This window comes from Centrocercus urophasianus, unplaced genomic scaffold (assembly GCF_019232065.1).
Source record: "Centrocercus urophasianus isolate 14NV4802_14NV808 unplaced genomic scaffold, USGS_Curo_1.0 seq_29, whole genome shotgun sequence".
Lineage (NCBI taxonomy): Eukaryota > Metazoa > Chordata > Aves > Galliformes > Phasianidae > Centrocercus > Centrocercus urophasianus.
In genome coordinates, this window is record NW_024884855.1 from 4,584,587 (window position 1) to 4,605,570 (window position 20,984).

The following is a 20,984-nucleotide window of genomic DNA, read 5'->3' on the forward strand; positions in this document are numbered from 1 at the left end:
GCCGCTGCTTCACTTTCACTTTCCGTGAGTCACGACCGAGCCTCGCCAGCTCCTTCGGCACCGCCTCAGCCTCCGTCCCGATGCCCGTCCCCGGTCGTGACTACCGGCCGCGGTGCCCCGCTTGCCGCGGTCCGGTGGGAGGTGTTCTCGTCTTCGGTTCGGTCGCGAGCCCGGCGTGGGGCACGGCCGCAGGAAAAGCGGACAGGCGACGTGGGAAATGTCGGATGTGCCGAGTGATGGCTGCTCTCAAAGCTAGTGTGGGTCAGCGTGGACGGGGAGGGTGAGAGGATGTGATGTCCGAGAAGGAGAGTGCGTTTAGATCAGCCGTGAGCGTTGATTGATAAAAGCACTCAGAGAAGTCTGTGACTGGGAGGACCGCCCTTACGCTGCCCTGGTTTTGGAGTTCTCAGAGCAGAATTTCCCTGGGGTTTTCTGCAGGGCAATCAGATTTAGAAGTGACTGCTCAGATCCCCAACTGTACTTCTGGCTTCGCCAGCAGTTGGTGCGGGTTGCTGGGGCTGCTGCTCAGATCCCCAACTTTACTTCTGGCTTCGCCAGCAGTTGGTGCGGGTTGCTGGGGCTGCTGCTCACCCTCAGGGAGATTTGCAAACCCCAGCCGGGGGTTGATCTGCTCCTGAAAGCAGGTCCTCTCGACTTTGGAATCGAGTCATGAATTTGTCACTTCCAAGCACGGGGCTGCACAGTGTGACAGATGCATGCTGCAGTAGCACTGCTTCACATCAGGAGCAGAGGGAGGACAATTTCCCCTTGCAGTCATTATGATGCTTTCTGACAGTGAAAAGGAAATATTTCTGTCAGAAGATTAAGGAGTAAGGCCCAAAAGGAGCTCATTAGTTGCCCTTCGAGGGGATGCATTTCATGTTTTGGGACTCAGTATTCTTTTCAAAACCCAGTGTGGTCACAAACTGAGTTAACCTCATGGTGATAGAGTGCCCTGCTGGCATACTGTAGGTGAGCCTGGAAATTTCTGGTGATGCTTTAGTCACTGAAATTTACTGCTCGTGTTCTGTCATGTGAGAGCATGGTTGTCATGAATTTGGAGAAGCAGAGCTCATTATACATTTTAAGAACGGGCACAGAGATTCCCTTTGTGTTCACAATTCTCTTTCAAACCATTTGTGAGCAACTGAACTTGAGCTGAGGTTCACTATGAGTGTGTGGGGGCTGCTTTTCTCTGTAAAACAAAAGCATTCAGGAATGGTGGAACTGAAACTTATTTAGAATTCAAACATGCAATAGCGAGAAATGTTTTGCTCTTTGCTTTGCTGTAGTGCACTCCAGCCAGTGAGTAGATTCAAAGGCTGCTTTGTTCAAGACACTGTTTGAACACAGCGCAACCAACCTTAACAGCTTAACACCTGCATAGGTCAGGTTCTCTGCCTCCCCTCCAAGGAGCAGAGATTGGAAGTGCTTGACTGTGTGTCACAGTAAGGTAAATCAGAGCCAAAACCACAGCTCAGATCTTTTAAATCCCAGCCAGGCCCTGGAGCACCCGAGCTGCCTTCCTGCTGCCATCGCTGAGGCCCTCAGGCCATACCGCAGCCCAGTGTTTCTCAGGTGGGATGGAGGTTGGCTGCTGCTTGCCGCAGGTGTGCCAGGAAAGTTGTTTCACTTTCATGTAATTTTTGACTTTGTAAGATCACAAGGGGAAGACATCTCCTCCGGATGCACGTGCAGTCTGGCTGCCATGGTCTGAGTAGCTGACAAAGCGTCTGTCCAAAAAGTCTTCCTCATTCAACAAGAATGCGGTAATAATATCTAGCTGCAAAGCTTCGGAGGTTAACAGGACTCCACTGGGTAGGTTTGCTCCCAGCCACCCTACCAGCACAGGCAATGAAGGGCAAGCACATCAGGCTGTTGCCCAAGGAGTTTGGTGTCATTTGTATGTGAACTGCCACCTGGGATGCTCCATAATGTGTCCTAGAATGGCTTGCTCAGGAGAAGCATGTCTCAGTCATAATATACGAAGAACCCTGAATGAGGACTTTGGGACAGGAGGAGTTGGGACTTCAGACTTGATGGTCCCACAAGTTCAGCTTTATTAGGATATCTTGATTGTTTTCTACTCACATTTCCTTTTGCAAGCCTCTATCCTCATCCTTCTATTTTCTTTCTTACCCCCTCTATCCCTTAAAAGCCCCACCATCTGGGCCTTGGAAAGAGCTCCATTCCAGTGGGTTTGAATGAAGTTATGTTACTCTTGGCTAAAACGAGGTTCCTTTACCCAGTAGAGGGCAGTGCATAAATCTGGAGCCGATGCAGAGCTGCTGTGCAGAGCCCTCGTGGAAATGAGACCTCCAGAAATTACTTAAGTTTGAAGCACTGCTGCAAAGTTAAATGACTGCAATCTCTGCTGACACTCAGCTTAATGAGCACTCACTGCATATGGCAAGGTGAATTAGGCATTGGTAAGTAGAGCCTTCCTTGTGTAACACTTCAGACCTCCTTTTTGTCTTTCTCCTTATTACAAGGTACCTTTCTTCCATGTTGATGGTCTCAGGAGAAGAAAAAAAAAAAGGCAAAGTCTAGGGTGAAAGAAAAGGATTGTGTTCTTTCTTAGGTCAGGAATGTAACACTTGCAATCTGAAGGGTCTCATCAGTAAAGCTCCTAAGATTTAGATAAAGAACAAACTCAACTTTTGTTTAAAATAAGAGCCCTGACTCCTATTTCATAAACATTGGCTTGGAAAATGAAACAAAATTCAGAGGAAACCCTAGACGTTTCTGCAGCAGGAGCAAGGCCTGCTCTCTCTAGCTGGAAGTGCATGGGGTGCAGGGAGAGGTCTGTCAGGAGGCAGGGAGGGAAAAGCATGGGTCTGAAGGTGGGCTTAAAGGTGGGAGGGCTCTGTGTCTGTTGGCAACATTATGCAGATGATGTTTCCCCCTTTTTTGTTTGTTTTTTTTTACTTTCTTTGTTTTTTTTCTTCTCAGAAAACATGCCCTTAGCCATGCTAGCAGCAGTGTAATGTAGGCAGAGGTTTCTTTATGAAGTGCTAAAAAAACTTGAAACAATTAGAAAATCAGCAGGCACTCCCCATTTCAGCGTCATTCCTCATTTTTTTAGAAGCTGGCAGTAATTCTTAGGTGCAACTGAATTAATTGGCAGGCCAGCATGTCTCTGGAATAGTGTGGTGTTTAGAGTTTGGTATATCAAACAAGTGATCAGTGTGGGAATTAATACATGAATGTCTAAACAGCTAATTTTGTTATTTTTATGAAGATATGAATATATATATTTTTATGTTATTTTTATGAGCAATTAAAGTTTTTTTCCAGGCCAAATAGATTGTTGTTTTCTGGCAAGAGTGATTCAAGTGAATAGGATTGCATATATTGCTATTAGCAATTTGGGGTTAGAGCCTCAGTTCCTCCCTTGTGCTTCTACTGGAAATGGTATCTCTTACATGAAGCAGATTGTCCACATTGTCTAAACTGCCAAAACCAGCAACATGATTTATAGAAAAGGGGAACTGAAGCACCAGGAGGTTCAGTGATTTGCTTAAAGTCAGAGAGTGAGACAGTCTGCAGAAGGGCCAGGAATGGAACATAATTCAGGTCTTCAGAGCCCCGTACTAGAAACTTAACCACAATACCGTCCTTCCTGTTTTAGTGGGTTTTGTTTTCTTCTTCAGAATCTGAATTTTCATTTAAATGAAACCCTTGAAATCGGAATTCTTTGATTTTGCAAGTAAATTAGACGCCACATTGCTTCTGAGTCTGCTTTCAGACATTCTGAAACCTGCAGCGCTGAGAGAACTGTGAATCTCCATCACCCACTTTAACTAGGCATTAAGGTCAGACCTTGACATACCTAAATAGGACATGCCCAAAAAATCTGACTGCTGTGACTAGACACTTCTTACGCATCTCCATTTTCATGCTGCCCATATTATCACTTTAAAAGTTCAGAGGTAAAAGAGTGAGCCTGCTGAGTACAGCTTACCCTCTCACTCCTTTAGGCATTTACCTGTAGGCAAGTGGCTGTAAAGATGACTCGCTTTATTCTGATATTAATGACGAAGCTATGCATCATTGAAGAATGATGTGTACATTTGTTTCTCCATGGCAGCATACATAAGTTATTATTCCAAGAACAAGGTGTAGTTTGAGATGTCCTCAGCTGGTTTTCAAGCCGTGACAGGCATCGTGCCTGTGCCCAGACAAGGGGTAGCCAGTAGTACAGAACCAGCCCTTCTGTCTGGGCTGGAATTCACACTGTTCTGCAGGTAATGTACAGTTCAGTTCCCACCCAGCTAGGATGGATGCTAGAAATTTGTATTTTTGTCTTCTGAAAAGGATTCCAGTGAGTATTAGTCACGAGGATGTGCACGTCTGCTAGCTAAGATGAAAGCAGTGTTTGGGGAAAGTGAAGCTAATTAATCTTAACAGTGTACGAATACTGAGTAAGAGCTGCGCCTCTCTTCTCGTGAGTTTCCCTGAGCATTCCAGACAAATTCTCTGAAATGCATCTCTGCAAGAGAAATAAACTGTCATAAATCAAGGAAGTCCTGAGTACTCTGAGGCTGTGAGGGAAGTTTCTTTCTAAGCTGGCTACTTTGGAATTGTTTATTTTAAATGTTGTTAGTTCCTTCTTCTGGAGCAGTTAATGTTGGTTTCCTTGGACCCTGCCTGTTCTTCATTGGAAGTTCCTTTGTTGATGTTAAGCACGTCAAATCAAGATCTGTGTTAGTCTTATGAATTCAAAAGCTAAACAGTTAACTGTACAAAAATGTGGTTTGGGTTATCGACATTTTAGTAGTTTAGACATTCTTCTTGGTTATTATCTGATTTTTAAAAAAGAGAAAAAAAGCTTTAAATTATTGGTAGAAGTGTTGTGAAGGTGCAGCATGCTTTCTGGTGGGTTTTCATGTGTAGGTCTGTGTGTATGAGCAAACTCCACAGTTGACAGAGGAATTCTAGGTCCCTAATAGTTGGTGCTAATTGCAGAAGCAGCAGGCTGCCTTTCATGTGTGAGAACTGCTGCAATAAAAACTGAACTGGATATTTCAAAGCAGAACTGTATGATGCTATTTTGGCTTCCAGATACACTTACTGGACTACAGAGGTTTCAGTGCTGGCTGGAGAAACATGTACCTTGCACTTCAGAGCCAGGTGCTAATTTTACTTCATCTGACAACCACAATTCCTGTAGGATCTTTTCCACAGAGACTCAGAACAACCGAGCTCCCTCCACTCCCCTTCCACTGCCTTTATCACTGCCACAGCAGCTCTCTCCCTTGTTGAAGCCACATTCTCTATTTCTCCACTTCCCCATTCCTGTGCATTTTCAGATCCCAAGCTCATGAATGAGGAGCTGTAATATGGCACAGGGAAATCAGCCATGGCACTGAACTCTGCTGCAGCTGTTTTGGAGCTGAGGTTAAAGTTCATATGTGCAGTTGGAGCCCTCCATAGGAAGGGGATGATGGGATGAAGAGCTTGGGGGAAAATTTACTTGTGAGTGAGGATGCTGAGGATAGCAAACAAAGCATTCATTTATAATCCAAAAAGACCTCCAGTGTTTCTTTGTCACCATTTTCATGGTATCATTACCCTCTGCTCTTACAGTTTTCCCTTCTCACAGGCATTTTCTGCCACTTTTCTGTTATCAGTGTCTAGTTACTGTGTCCTGCATGGCTTATATAATTACAAATTTGCTATGGCAGATTGATGCCCTTTCTGGTGCTCCCATGATTCCATCTATTCAAACCACATACAAATGATGAACTTCTGCTAAAGTAATTCAAAGGCTGCCGCATCAGTGCCTGATGCATTTCATTCATAGGCATAACTAACATGAGAAGACTTTTATGGTTGGGCTGAGACGGAGCAAATGACTTTAATGTTCCCTCACCTTTGAGTTTCACAGAAACAGAATAAAATTCACTATTAGTATGGTCAAATGGATCCAAACCTCAGCTTTATCTTCTTGAATATAGAGAGATTCAACAATCCAAATTGTAAGGGAAAAAAGTGGGTTCTGAAAGTGAACAAAGACAGAGTGTTGTTAGAGGATCCAGAAGTAGCACATAGGAAGCTGAAAGGTCAGAAGGTGGTGGCACTGTGCTTCAGACTCTTGCAGCTTCTCGTCGGGATCCAGGTGGGCAGTTCTATTTCTTTCACAATGCACTGAGACATTTTCAGATGACTTGGTTGAATTTTTAACTCTTGAAATCATCGAGCCTCGACGTGAATAAATCACCATTAATATTCAGCCATGAAAAAATGGCTTTTGTGTCCTTTCCTACTGCATGATGTGTTGGCCTCCGTATTCCTACTGTGATTGCTACTTTAATCAACTGATCTTTTTACAATCCCATTCTAATCTCAAAATCATGAACTACTCAATTTCGTATGATAATGAAATATTAAGGACCCAGGATTATGTAGTATGTAAGTGCTCACATATACAGTGAACATGCATTCTCTTCTAACACACAGATGGATCCTGCATTGTTTCATGATTGTCTTATGGTCTTGGCTAGTTACATAACTTATGTCTGCAAAAATCTGGACAAGAAATAGGTAAAATTACTTTTATTTTTTTCAATTTTCAATATATTCACTGAGAAATGTGCCTGATTTCTGTTCCTCTCCTCTTTCCTGGAAGAAGGATAGATCCTGATAGATGGTTTAACAATCTACTTCAGAACCAGAGTATTAATTCCACATTTGCCAAGAAAACAAACACAAAACCACCACCATAACTACTCATGTAAAGCAAGGATTTTTTTTTATGCAGACATCCTCCTTTCCCAGACTGACTGCAAACCTTGGCCAGTTTTACTTGGGGACTCAACAAGGTTAGCTCCATCATATTCCATCTCCAGCAGAATTTCTAGGAATTTCTTGAGAGTCAGCTGGCAATTTCTGATATAAAAGTCCTTTAAATGTAGAACTTTTGGCATCTGTAATTAAGGTTGAAAGTCAAAAATTCAGTCCAAATATGTTAGTGAAGCATTCTCTAACTTTAGAAAGATCTGTGCTAGTTAGATACAGCTCTGTCCACAAATACTCATGGATTAAGAAATATTATGTTATGTAAAATTAGTATAACATAGCATTCAGGCCTCTCAGTAAATTAGGCAATTGAGAATATGAAAGTAGGAAGAGTGCCCAGCTTGGAGGGCTTCCTCTAGGAGCTCTGTAGACATCTCTCTCAGTTGCTGTTGTCGGGAGGTTTGATGTCCATGGTGAGTCACTTGCAAGGGCAGGTTTGTCCTCTGACTCTGTGAGAAGTCCTGTTACCAGCTGTCTTACACTGGAAAGAAATGTTATACTGTATTTCAATTGTAAATCTATTTCAGTTGATAATAATGTCAAAATACTGCCAAATTTTCTTACAGTGAGTCTAGAGAAAGCATTAGGCTGAACCACACAAATCAAATTGAGTTTGCCAAGGTGAACTTCAGAAACTTATTAACCATGTGAGTAGTAACACGTGATGACCTCAACCCCCAAGTCATTTTAAGACAACTTTACTTACAGAAAAACCTTTTGGTAAGGTGGATGGGGCTATTCTTGTATGCAGACAGATTAGATTTGTCCCTCTATTTAGTTCTGTGCTCCAGTTGTCCTGTTCTTACCCTGTCTCATACCTTTACTCGGAGCATGACCTGAGTAACCTCTCAGTTTCTGCAGTGGTGCCAAAAATATTGTACATGACTTTCTGGCTTTACAGAATGATCCATGTATCCCTGATATAATTCTTCTAGTGTCAAGTAGTGGGGCTATTTCCCTTGAGAATTGTTACAAGCAAACAGATGCAATTAAGCACCTAGTACAATAATACCAAGAAATTCCAATAAACTGATGAATGTGAATTTAAATCTTATGCTCTTTCTAATGATTTCCCATACAAATAGGTTAACATCCTCTCTCCCAGTGTCTATGGGGAAAGGTTAAAATACTAACAGGGAATATAGATTTTCCAGTCAGTCAGGGAGAGCTCTTTCTAATGCTCATACAATGCCATGACTTCACATAGCAGAGATGGAGCACTTACAGGTAATATCCTGCACATTCTTATGGGTTTTTTTGGCTTCAGGGTCCTGCCAGAAACCCAGAATTTCAGGATACATTAAAAACATTCCAGTATCCTCCCCGGTCCACACAAAGCCCATGCTTTGTTTGGGAGGAAATATTTCATGAGATTACATTTCTTTCCTGAAGGCTTGTCAGAAGCTTCATCAAAGCACTTCAGAAAATGTCTAGTTAAAATAGTACATAAACTGAGTAACAGCAGCAGAGGGTCTGTGATCCTAGGATGTTTCTCAGGAATATTGTTCTTCATCCAAGAAGATACAGGATTTTGCTCTGCAGTGTGTTCTGGTTCCTTGGAAGGGATGGGACGCAAGTGCCTTGGGACTATCTCCTGGCCAAACAGCTCTGTCTTCATGTCAGGTTTGACCCCAGAATCCGAGGTACTGCGGGTAGCATTGTGATGAGGATCACCAAGCAGATGTTCTTAGCAAAATGGAAAAGTAGACTTGGATCCAGACCAGAGCAGTGTGCTCCAGACCACTTCAAAGCTAAAAATAGCTTATTTTTGAAGAGATGAAAAACACAGATATTTGAAGCTCACTTCCAAATACCAATTTTGAATTAGCTGAAAGAATACCACTTAGCTCCCTCCAATTTCCTGCCTTCATCCTGACTTTTCTCACATATTTTCCTCTTATTCTGTGAGTGAAACTGTCCTGTTTCACTTCCCATAGCCATCAACTGCTGCCAAGGAAGGGTCGCAGATGTCAAAGCTGGAAAAAGCATCTCACCTGGTTCAAGCTTCTTGCTTCCTCATGGACCACACTGACAATCACTCAGGTCCTGACAAGTCTGCAATAAATAGCACTGTAGTATTCCAGCAGTGTATTACATAGCATTCTGCAGTTTTCCTTCTCTGTTTCTGTATGAAACTCAGTAAAAATATTAATCCAGTGCACACACACAGAAGAATGCATTTACTTTCAGTGGCTGCATTTACCATCAAAGTTGATAGTGCTTCCTGAAATTGGTTTCTGATCCCCCTGAAAGACTGCGGGTTTTTCTCTCTCTTTTTTTTCCGTAAAGGTTAACTTCAGGGAAACTGAACAACATATTTGAAACTCTAAAATATCAACTTGAAGATAAATTGTGGTACCAAGAGTGTAACTCCTGTGAACTGCCTCCAGTTCCCTCAATTCCTGTGAATTCCCAGTTTCCACTAGCGGGTGGCAGGCAGGTCAGAGTGCGGTTATTTTCTGCTAATCTTGTGCCAACATGTGGCTTTGGTCGTGACAGACAGGTAGGAGGGGAGCGGTTTGGAGGGAGTGGAAATACTAATACTGTCTTCACACCAAGGAGGTAAACCCATTGGTTTTCGCAGCACAGCATTCATTCAGTTTAGTCAGACCATAATGAATCCTCTGCGTGTGACAGACCTGCTGCCTAAAATGCCCAGAATGGTACAGCCTGCTCATTTCTGGCCAGCAGGTTGTCTCCTGTGATTCATTCAGCATCCTTCCTCTGCTCTGTGTATGATGATCTCTTGAGCGTGTAGTTGAAGGCAGGGCTAGAGCGGATTCTGTTTCTAAAACGTGAGCTATAAGCAGCATGTTGTGCAGTGTAAGAAGTACTTAAGTGCCCAAACTTGCCAACATAGATTGCTAAGGCAGTCGCTGCTTTGTAGCAGAGACCCCCACAGTGCAGGAAGGAACTGATTGCTTCTGCTGGCTATTAGGAACAGCCCAAAGAGGCTTCCCTCTCACTTCACTCTCCTTAACTTTGCAGCACTAAAAGTGGAGCTGGCAGCTCCCCAGCAGTCCTGTAGCTGGTTTTAACTTGCATTAACTTTTCTGTAGGCTGGGTCCAGCTGAAGTATTTTCTTGTCTGTATACATGCTCCTGGCTCCATTTTCCAGGGCTTCGGCTTGTGCAAAAGCAGCAGGTTTGGGAATGTCACTCAGAGGGTTTGGGCTGTGGAGCTGTCCTAGTCTGAGAGTGCTCCACCAGTGCTGTGAACGTAGGCAGGTCCTCCACACCTGCACAAACACCCCACCACTGTTCCCAAGAGTAATTAGTGTTCTCTTAATTAGCAGTTTGTACTTCTGCACAGCGCACACCAGGACCTGCCTTGTGTCCTGCACTCCAGTGCAAAGGCTCTGCTGATGGATGCTGTGTGCTTACAAAATCTAAAACTGAAAAATTGGTAATATCAGATTTACATTTGTACATGCAACCTGAAATCTGCCCACTCACATATCTGTGTGCTGAGTGACATAGGGGTGCTAGTGAAATGTGTGATCTAAACTCTTTCACAAAACTAGGACAGAGTTTGCAGGTAAAGACAAGGAAGGCCTCTTGCAGCCTTCAAGTGCTAGAATTTGCAATTACTATCTCATTAATTAACATAGCTTTCTATGGATAAGACTATGCTTTACAAAGAAGAAAGGTATAAAGAGAAGCTTTGCTACAGTTGCAGTGTGTTTTTTTGATACAAGCTTCTTGTTGTTTCATTACTTTAATTGCCAGAGGAAGACAGTTTGCTCTATGGTAGGGCAGGACTCTGTCTCCATGTGCTTGATGTGCTACTGTAGGTACCTATGCTGGTACAGTATTTCCTATGAAAACATGACAGAGGTCAGCAATGAAAAACATGGGTGCATGCCAGGAATAACTCAAAGGCATCAGAGCTGATGGAGAAAAGTTACTTTGTACTGAGGGTAAAAGGATAGAAGGGGAAGCACTTCTTCCATCGAAGTTAATATGTGGAAGCCTCACCAAAGTCCAACACTGAACACGGTGGCCTTTTGGAAAGTGTCTCTGTGCAAATGTGTCGCCAGCATCCAGAGTGATAAAAATCATGTACTGAGCTGAGTCAAATGGCGTAGCTGAAGTGGAGCTGTAAATACAGTGGTAGGCGGTTTCCTGCCAAAACTCCCCTGCATGTCCAAGAACCCACTGTGACTCAGCCATTGCAGTCACTGGGAACTCAGCACAGACACCCTTTCTAGCAGGGTATTTCTACTTCTCTTTTTGCACCATATCAAGAGGGGCTCTATTCATCCATGGAGGAAAAAACCTGACAATATGGCCCAATATTTTTGTTGTCTTAAAGTAATGATCTTATTGTAGAAAAGCAAGGCTGCTGGAACTTCCTGTGAAACTGTCAGTGACCCATGCCTGTAAAACACCTGTCTGCTTGGATTCTTGTTAGATCTTCATGTGAAAGTTCTTAGGATTTCCATTAACAGAGTTTAAATGGCTCTTACCTGTATCTCTTGGTGGCCTGAAGGTGAAGTTTTTATTGCTTTCTTTCTGTGTGCAAGAAGACTGAAGAATGACTTTTTTATTTTAAAGAGTGTAAATATGCTGAATGGGTGGGAGATGATGAAGTACTTGGTTATAATGCGTTTTCTAATGTACGTACTGTTCCTTCAAAGGTTAGCATCTTCAGAAAGATGATCCATGCTGGAAGAAGCCATGCCCTTGGCAAAATAACAGCAACAGCAATGCTGAGTAGTTTCTAGGTCAGCAGCATCTAGGATCTCATCTGCCCAAGAATACTTGAAGCTGTCAGATGTCATGCCTCTGGATTCATGGCTTTGATACTTCTCTGTCATTTAAGATAACACTTCCTTTAGTCCGTTCTGAACCTGTGCAGATGGTTGCCTCTGTGTGCAAAACGTTCTGTACCTGCCAAGCTTTACACTTGGCATTGGCAGTTAGTAAAGCAAATCTGAGAGATTTGCAGTTCCCATCAGCTAAGCTAGATTGGGCTGTTCTGTTTTCCCTTCCTTATCCCGTGCAGTATTTGTTCTGTTGCTTCTTTTCTTCTTCTCTCATTTCTAGCCTGTCTCATCTCCTCCAGCTCACATTCTTATTCCTAATTCTCCTTCTTTTTTTTCTTTTTTTTTTTTTTCATCCTGTGTTAGTCTCAGCTGATTCTGTATTGGCTTCTTCCACAATTCTGCTTGGACTCTGTCCCCATCTGACCTTTCTCTGCATGAACAAATACCAGTGTCCCAGATTTAAAAATTTACTCCGCTCTGCTTTTCTCTGCCTTCCAGCCTGTTGTTTATTAATTGCTTCCTGAACTTCCTGCTTGATACCCTTTTACTCTTCAACACTTCTTTTACTTTCAACATGCTCTCTGTCTTTTACTTTCTTTCTCTGTCTCCACTAACGTATACTTCAGACAGTTTTGGTTTTTGTTCTGAGAATTACCTACCTTCTCCAGTTTTCCATTTAGCATCTGAAGCATATCTGTGGTTCCGTTACTGAACTTCTTTCTGGGAAGCGCAGGCTCCTCGTACCTTGACTCATGTCATCAACATTTAAGTGGATTCATTTTTTTCTTGCAAACTGGGGGTTGGACTCGATGATCTCTGGAGGTCCCTTCCAACCCCTACGATTCCCAAAATGACACACTTCTATCCTCTTTTCCTCAGTGCCCTCCAGTAGGGCACACAACAGTGCTGTGCAGTTCGTTGTGTTTGATGAAAGCCACTACAGAGTTGCTGCTTCTCAGACAATAAATCTTTTGCTGCTCTCACAGCTGTGACTTGTGGAAGGTTTGGTATGTTTTGAAATGCTCCAATCTCAAAAGCAAGAGTCAGGGTTTTCACCTAGAGCCCCTGAGGAGAGGATACCCAAGCTGACACTGGGAAGGAGCAGAGGGCAGAGGTGAGGGATGCAGCGGTTGGCAAAGGACAGTGAGAAGGGAGGGAGCACTGGGAGTGCCTGGCTCCTGGTTGGGGGCCTGAGGGCAAACACTGCCAGAGCCCTTGTAGCTCAGCACTTCTATCAGAAATACAGTGATATAGACTGTGAGCACAGTACATCTGCTTCCACGCAGAAATTCTAATTTCTGAATTTTATTTCACCGAGTGACTCGAATTCTACTTCTCTTCCCCCATACACTCCTTTTTTAAGTATATTAGCACTTAAGGAAAATTTCTGGGCCACGTGGGTAGCAGTCCCAGTACCCCACAAGCACAGAGCGGCTGCCGAGATCCAGCTTTCTGAGAAGAGCTTACCAGAGCTTAACAGGTGAGCAGGCAGAGCCTGGGCTGCTGCACACTGCTGCACCCACCTGCATCCCTGCGAGGCGCAATGACCGCTGCTGTGCTGGGATGGCCCTCATGTCGGCGAGGGAGAGCATCGCACCGTATGGCCGTGGTGACTCACCTGCAGCTTCTGCTACCGCTGGGGTGCATTTCACTTCAGGTTACTTCAGGGCAACATCACTGTCAATATTTCCTTTACTAGAATCTGGAGCCACAGAGATGAAAATAATTACCTCTGCCAGAGTCATTAAAACTGGCAGCTGGTTCCCAATAGAGATAAAAGAATCAGATTTTGAGTGGCGCTCAGCAGTTCCATTAAACTGCTCACTGTCTTCATAAGAAATAATGAAGTTGTGAAATTCCCAAGTATTCAAGAATGCACCTGCCTGCACTTTTCTTCTGAGTGAATGGAAACAGAGCAAAGAAACAGGTTTGGGGGCAATTAACGATGAAATAAAAGGAATTCTGCCAGAAGACTAGCCAGCTCATTTTTAATTTGTGGCACTGTGGCATGTAGCTTTAACTTGGAATGGGCTTCTTTACACCATGACCCTCGATTACATGCACTCTTTTGAACTCACCGTATTGTAAGGTTGCCAGTTTAAAATTCCATGTGGCTTAAAATAATTCAGTAACAGTGCTGCAGTGTTCTGAGCCCCTGGATGACATGTCATGCCTTTCAACCCAGAGCTCTGTGATGGCTTGGAAAACTTTCCATCTTGAGCTTCCCTCAATGTCTTCCTCTGTTTTTCTCTTGTACATATGTTGAAGTAGTTTGCAGGGACAGATTTAATAGGAACTGGAACTCAGATTTTCAAAGGAATTAGGAGAAAAACCTTCTCTTGTGCACTGTGCCTGTCAGCTATAACTGAAAGGGCTTTCTGGTGAAATAGGAAAGCCACAATGAAAAGAAAGGGAAACAAAGTTAACCAGAAAAACACTCAAACTGTATTCTGTCTGTTTATATTTGTGTCTCTTGTTCACAGGAAGTTCTGCTTTTATCTTTAATACTATGCAAGTTCCTATAAAAGTCAGTTTAGTTATAATATCGCTCAGTTTCCAAAGAAATCACTTGGATTTGTATTCAAAAAAAACTTGCTGGCAAGCCCCCTCTGCTGGATGGAACCATCATGTTTTCATCCCTGCATGCTGAAGACATCCAGTAAAAGCTCATTATTGACAAAATAGTTACAGGCTAAGTTCAGAAGAACATTACTGCCTTTCTATTACCTGTCATAATGACAGGGTGGAGATTCAAATAAGAGTTGGGGTGGCCACTGCAAATATGTTCAGGTCCCTACATCTGAATGAGTATTCAGTCAGTCTGTCATCTCACTATTTTATCATCTAAATTCTCCTCAACTGTGTCCACTTTCTTCACTTCCATTGCTTTCTCTTATGTATTATTTACATCTTTTGCCAGTGATCTCATTGCATGCAATCAGAGTGTACTTATATAGTATGCCAATACAGGAAATAAAAAAAACTATGCATCCCAGAAGTAGATATGCTTTTCCATAGCAATTCAAACTTTGAAGACCTGCTTTGCTTGTCTCTAAGTGTGACAAACTAAGCTCACTAGGTGAAAAACAATACTAACTGCTGTTTAAACCATGCTTTTCATTTGTGTATGACAAAGCCTTTTGCAGGGGCCATCTTTTTAATTACAGATTGGGAAGCAGGCCCTGCAAGGGAAGACAATCTAGTCACTTGAGTACTAATCAGAACTAAAAAGACATGGATTTAAGCCCTGTTCTAAAACAGACTGGCTGGTGACCTTATTTTTATTAATTAGGCTAAAAGCCAGAAAAGAGGATTGCCACAACACAGAGATAGAATTGTGAAGCTTCTGAGATAAGGTGTTGGACCAGTATGGTCCTCTGCAGTGTACATGGAGAGCTGAGTTTCTCGGAAAGCAGATCCAAAGTAGCCGGCATGCCATGGTAACAGCCAGTAAGGAATTACTGCCTACAGAGGTGTGTGTGAAACATTCCTCCCTCTTGAGCTCACACACATTGATCAAAGGTTTAGAGAGTTCTGTTCTTCAAAATCAGGTCTTCGAAGAAAGGCAGTCTTTAAAAAATCAAGCAAGCTGAGAGAATGTTGCTGGGGCAGGTGATCAGTATATGGAAAACTGAGATTTCTGCTCCACTTAGCACGATGACAGTCAAACTTTGAGTCCTCCCCTTTCTGGAAGGTGTCCTAACTGCTAAGCAGAGTTCTCTGCTCAATGAAAGGGAAGGAGGAATATTTGTTAGCCAAGGGAGACTTGGAGCCTAATAGCTTGAGCACTCACCTATGAGTGGGAAATGCTGAATTTCTGGTGTCTCCTCTGAGTCCTGTTAAATACTATTCTTTAAGCAGTTATTAGATAAAGTACATAAGTGGTTTTTGAAGTTGAGCCAGGACTCAGTGCCTCATCTCTCTCAAATCAATGCCTAAACCTGCAGGCTTAAGGGAAAGTCCCATTCTTTCTGTCTGTAGCTCAGTGGCTCTAGAATGCCTTTTTGAGCACTGAAGTGAATTCACAAGACCATAGAGTGCTTACTTCTATAGGCTCGTGGGAAGGTCATCTCTTCACAGTGAGCTTGACAACTATGTGCTTGAGTCTCTTGGTGCCAGGAAGGGATCTAAGCCTGAATTCTCAAGTGATCTCACTGGTCAACTACTGGATAAAACTGGTGGATCTAAAAGATGATTGAAAGAAAATGTTTCTAATGAAGACACTGAAGGGATGAGGGTTTTTTTCAGTTTGCAAAAATAGTGACAATTGTCCTATAAACATCAAATTGCAGTAAGGAATTGTAGTCAAAGAAAAGCATAATGCATTTGTGTCTTATGTTAATACTTTGCATGTAATTGTATTTCAGATGAAAATGTGAGCTAAAGTTTCCTGGAATATACTGTAAGTACCACTCGTATCCTAGTGAGTTTAAATGAGTATTCAGTCTTAGCTACAGTAGCCAATAAATGCTAAAATTAACAGCAGGTTTGGCCCAGAAAGAAGTTCTGGGGAAGTTAAAAAACCGAACTTGTGCTTAGAATTTGTATCTAACCTCTGCACAGGACCAAGGCTGCTGCTGAAGTAGAAGTAGTCCTAGTTATGCGTTTGCAACGTTTTGTGAGTGCAGTATTTCCTGTCTGTGAACTATGCAGCTGCACTGCCTCCCAGGTTTTAAGTCATCTGTTTCTTGATAACTGCAGCAGAGTGAAAAAGATGTTTTATTGTAGGGTCTGTGAGCAATGAAGGAAGAAAAGAAAGAAAGAAAGAAAAGACGCGAGAAATACTTCATTTCCAAGCAGAGCATAATCACAGACCGCTCTGTAGTGGGGAGAGGGGAGCTCTCCTTCCTCCTGAGGCATTTGGCCAAGCTTAGACAAAGTTCAGAGCTTTTGTGGTTTGCAATTGCGTTATAGATGTCTCATCGCACCTTCACAGGAACCTTGTATTTCCATGATCACAGCTAACCTGCTTCCACAGAGGCCAAACTGCATCAGTTCAAGCTGTAGCACTTGATAAAATCTGGGAAGTGGAGGCAGCAGCTCCCTTCCACCAGAACAGGATAGACAGCCAGGGCTTGCCTGCGTGGAACCTGCCCCTTCCCTTTCTCACCTTCTGAAATGCACAGTCTGCTTACTTATAAGCTGCCACAAGAAGATAACACATTTGAGCTATTAAAATGAGGTGCTGTACATTTAGACACTTGTAGATAGTATAACTGTGAATGAAACACAGCAAATGAAAGCCATGATGGAAACTCATTGTTCAGTACATGCTTGGATGAGAGATGGCTACTGGGAAAAATTAAAGCATTTCTCCTAAAGCATCTGTTGTTTTACACTAATGAAACAACAAAGCAATAATAAATCCTCTCCTACTCATGTACCGGGAATTTCATGCAGCTTAATGCATGATTACAGATCAGAGATTTCAATTTCAAGATAATGTAAATTGCAACCTGCAAAACATGCAAATTCCTTTGAATTTAAGAACAGAAACTTAAGCGTTCCCCTCACTGTAAGAACAACACAGCTCTACCTCTCTCCTGACTTTGCAAGTCTTTGCAATTATTAGTGAGTAACACTCCACAGCTGTGTGATAAAGATTACAGAAGCACTGGTGTAGCTATAGTTTTAGGGTGGGAAATGCAGTCTTTAGATAGAAATAATCTGTTTTACACATTAATTTTGCAGGGTGAATTTAAAAAATAATTACTTTCAGTTCCATTTCCTTTGGTTTGAATTTGTTTTCCCCAGCTGATGTGTCCAGCAAGAATGCAGGATGATACAATTACGTTTATAAGAAACAGAAGAGAAAGCAGCTTCAAGCAAAAAGGGCATTCAGTGAACACTGCCACCTGTGAGTAAAATGTGCCACTATTTAAATGCTCACTCCTATGAGTATGAACTTTAGGCTTTCTTAATAAGGACTTTTCTTCTCAGCCTTGATCCTGCAAGTTACTTAAAACCAAGAATGGCTGAGCCAGCCAATGTTTTTTATGACCTCTATATACATTATATATGTTGAATCTAACCCATATACAAATACTTAATTTTACCAGGAGAATTGGAACTGGGAAGTGATTGGGGCCAGCCTGCTCACATTTTAAAAAGTCTGCCCTGAAATATAAGTTCCTTTAATCAGCGTGGTTAAGTCTAGTTAACAAAATGGTTTTCCCCATAGTTAACAATGGAGGGGAAAAAAAAAAATAGGGCCTGGAGACTATTTTTGGCACCCAAAGGAGATGTTTACCCAATTACTTGACATACAGAAGTGAGTGTAAAATGGACTGCATCAATTAACAGAGTGTGAAAGCCCTACTGACTGCACTCCAGCCTCCTTTGTCCCACTGGTGACTGCTGGGGTCCTCATGGTCTGAAGTGGACCAAAACCCCTGAATTCCCAGCAAAGGGAGGGTCAGAGGCACCAGAATGCAAATAAAGCAGGGCCTCTGTCAAAGCATAGGTTAAAACAGGAGAACACAATTCGCCCTCTGCTTTAACGTTTATGTAAACAATGAAAGTGAAAATACCTTATCTACAAGGGAGGTCTGTTTGCTAGTAATTGCTGTATTGTGTTTTAAAAGAATCAAGATACAAGTATAGCCAAAATACAGAGATATATGTGGACATGAAAAGAAACCAGTCTGCACCTTTCACTTTCACCCTGCACATTTCTCGTAAATGACCCTGTAACTGGTAAGGAAGCCTTCACAATCTGATGAACTTTGCCTTGCAAATCCAGGGCTGTCTGCTGTGCTTTTCTGAAGTGTCTGCTGCCCGAGCTTCATACCAGCTCAAGCTGTAGCAGGGCTACAGTTCTTCAAATGTTCCTCAACAATATTTGTAATTATTTGGATAGAAATACTTGATGTTTGAACTATCAAAACTCCAAAGGTGCAAGTAAAAACATACTCACATCTTCATGCCTGCTCTGCAGTCACTTCATGCTGTGTGACATTTCCAGATACCATTTACATGAGCTGATGTTTCTTATTTGGCTCTTAAAGTATTGACAGTTTCTATTTGGAGTAAACAAGCACTGTTAGATTTTGCAACATAATTCACTACTGCAAGTGTGGTTTTGTGGGCTCCTCAGGTTTTGAAAATAATGCATCCTGATTTTGCCTTTATCATCTTTTCGTGACAAGCTGAAAGCTTGCTAATTTACTGGCTTCAATATATTTGAATTCCTGAACAATCATCTTCTGATTTCTCATCGTCTTTGAGTTTCAAGTCCCAGTTTTGTTATTCAGTTTAGAAGGCTGCTAGATGACAAGCTGCCTTTAGCTTCACAGAAAACCAGTGCAGACTTGTTGCTTGGACATGCTCTGATCTCAGAGCAAAATTTGCTTATTTAAGGAAAGTCACCATGTTTAGTTACTTAGATAATAACTCCATGATTAAAAAAAAATGTTTCATTTATACTCCAAGATGGGGATACAACTACAAAATGTTGGCTAAAACACATAGAATAGTGAGGGATATTCACTTTTTCTACAAATTTTCAGCGACCAGAAAGCATGTAATACACTGCTGACTGCTCTGCTTGGCTGTGTGAGCTGGGGTATTGTAGAGTCGCACTAATTATGCTCCATACTGGACTGTAACTTCACAGCCTCACTGGCCTGTATATATTTTTCTAGTATTTGCCTTATATGCTTTGAAAATTCTGGAAATAAAGTGCTGCTCTTCTGGTTGCTTTTCTTTAGGAAGATGATTCTGTTCTCACTCTCAGTGGATAAGCTGGATGCTGGCAGTAATGGCAGAACATTTACAGAAGGACTGCAGCTGTCAAGGTAGGACACTGTGATCTGTATTCACCAGCGGTGCTGATGGGCTCTCCAGTCTTGTTAAGCTTCTCCTGAAGATCCAATATTTTTATGAAGTGCAATGAAGTCAGAAAGTCTGAACTACTGAGGTCTTCCTAGAACTGGCTTCCATTCAGACTGTACTAATGCCTAACACATTGGATGTCAGGCGTATTTCCTGTTTCAAAAAGTTGTTTTTATGTTAATGCAACAGTTTAAGCCCATCTGGAAGCCAGCTTTTCAGATTATTTCTAAGGTGGCAAGTAGTACTTGTCAACAGTATGATTAAGATTAATTCCTTCTTTGTTCTTTAACCATGTCAGGATCCTTTCCCACAGAACATGGATGTGTTTCAGTTACTGACCAGAGCATTTCTAGCATGGAAAGGCACAAAGAGGTGACGCCCACATCTGCAGAACATGACAGGAGCTCTCTAAACATTTCCTATAAGAATTCTTTGTAACTGAAATGAGTCAGCTAAACTGGAGAACTTTGCAATGTTTTCATTGCCATTAGGCAATGCATGGTGACAGGAACTGGTTAAGTCTACACGATGGCCAGAGCAATTAAAGTATTCCTCATGTTAAGGCTGGCTGTATGAGCTAAGGTTTCTACCCTCTCTGCAGAGGTTCTTAAGCCAAATGCTCTTCCCCTCTGCCATATACGAGGTGCAATCCTCCACTGACTCCAATAAGGACAAGCACACATGTGTAGCACCTGTACTAGGTTCTCCAAAAAGAGCACAGGAGGGCACAATACCAAGGCTTTACTTGATAGCACTTGCCACAGAAGTTATTTCATTTTTACCTTGGAGTGACTTCCACACAGTTTTGGCAGGACATCGATATGGGAGAGTCCAGACTGTTGTTGTTGCTATTAGCAGTGTTTTGATGACAGCTCATGAATGAAGGATCTCATTGCCTTGTCCAAGTCACCCCTGAAGTGCCGCTTACTCAGAGCTACCTGCTAACTGCAGTTTGGCAGCTGGAGTCTTCCTGTGTCAGCAGATGACTTGCCTGCCTCCAGGTCATTTGAAATCAGTGGTGAAACATACTTTAGCATCTGTATGACAGTCCCAAAGCATAAAAGCATAAATACATGCAGCAGGAGTTTGAGTTAGGGAGGGAAATATCTCTGATTATCAATAGGTTAATTCCAACTCATTCATCTGTTAAAGTCATTAATTTAAGTTCAGTGATGATGAGATAGCCTAAAAAAGCCCCGAATGATGAGGGTGTTTCTCCAGGCTTCACAGAGCAGTGTGTCAGCATATCCACTCTGCACCTTTATGTGGTACAAAACAAACACCAGGAAGCCACAGAATGTTATAATCCTGGGATTGTCTCATATAGCTTTGTGTGCAGTATAAGAAAATAACATCAGCTTAGGCAGATCTCTTAAAGGTGAAGCCTGACTGCTCCTTGTCTGTGCTAGAAGTCTTGTTAGTGACTTCTCAGTAGTAGGAAAGAGACACTGAGAAAATGAAAGAAACTCTTCTGTAGACGTTAATCAATGGACTAGAACAGAGCTCTTTAAAACTTTTTCAGGTAGGATGGGAGACTCTAAAATATCAGAGACCTGGCACCTGCTGTATTGTAGACTATCTT

At 42.4% G+C, this 20,984-nt stretch overlaps 1 long non-coding RNA gene across 2 annotated transcripts; it reads left to right on the forward strand.

Moving 5' to 3' along the window:
• Positions 1 to 69: 69 nt before the first annotated feature.
• Positions 70 to 19,694, forward strand: LOC122165343. 2 transcript variants are annotated; one of them, XR_006170452.1, is made up of 4 exons: positions 70 to 2,429; positions 15,937 to 15,971; positions 17,324 to 17,426; positions 19,279 to 19,694. It is a non-coding gene; the product is annotated as an uncharacterized LOC122165343 (long non-coding RNA). The 2 variants fall into 2 exon arrangements; XR_006170453.1 differs by lacking the exon at positions 15,937 to 15,971.
• Positions 19,695 to 20,984: the final 1,290 nt, after the last annotated feature.